This window comes from Penaeus monodon, chromosome 15, assembly GCF_015228065.2.
Source record: "Penaeus monodon isolate SGIC_2016 chromosome 15, NSTDA_Pmon_1, whole genome shotgun sequence".
NCBI lineage: Eukaryota > Metazoa > Arthropoda > Malacostraca > Decapoda > Penaeidae > Penaeus > Penaeus monodon.
In genome coordinates, this window is record NC_051400.1 from 15,637,206 (window position 1) to 15,638,038 (window position 833).

Consider the following 833-nt stretch of genomic DNA (forward strand, 5'->3'; position numbering starts at 1 on the left):
AATGAATATTATACGGTTTGTGTGTTCTCCGTAGAATGGGTTTGATTCTACTATGCATTTGATTTCTGTACTTTTCAAAATGTATGTGGAAATGGACTCAAACAATAGTTATATTAAATAAAAATACTTACGATATCAAATTTATAATATGATGAAATTATCAAAGAGAACTGATATACTTCAGTTAATATTCTTCAATAAAGCATATTTTACAGCGATGCCGATGAAAGACAGCATTGCTTCCACATTGTTTTCTGTCTAAAAAAAAAAAGGGCGTCTCCTTTATAACTATCTTGATTCACAATGTTGCGTTATATTGTACTCGAGAACCATTCCAAACTGGTGCATGGGAAATTAACATGCCGATAATGACAAATTTTAAAAGAATGAGTCACCCTTTCCTGCCCGAACGAATAAATGCATCATAATCCCACTTAACTTGCTAAAAAAAAAAAAATCGAAATTTTGTCATATGAAGGGTGTAGATATGTAGATTAGAAGAAAAAAATACCCGTCGGCAACCCCGCCTGAAAAAAAAAATGTTTACATGACGTCCCCTTCCTGTTGATGTGACGTCACGTGGGCAAAAAGGTGAAAGTCTCTTCCTTTTATTTCCCTCTATTTTCCCCTCGAGTCTGATGAATTAGAAGTGAGAAAAGGCGCAAAAAAAAACACCAGGCGAAACTATGGTAACTCCAGGCGGTGAAAGAGGGAAAGAGAATTTAAAAAATACCTAAACCCACTCGATGTAAATAAACAGACACCCGAAGCAATCAGCTGATCTCTCCTCCTGAGGGATTTTTCCCCTTTTCGCGTGGTGGGGAAAAATAGGG

General features: G+C 36.1%; 1 pseudogene; it reads left to right on the plus strand.

Moving 5' to 3' along the window:
* Nucleotides 1-833, plus strand: part of LOC119582238 — a 12,761-nt pseudogene that overhangs the window by 3,213 nt on the left and 8,715 nt on the right.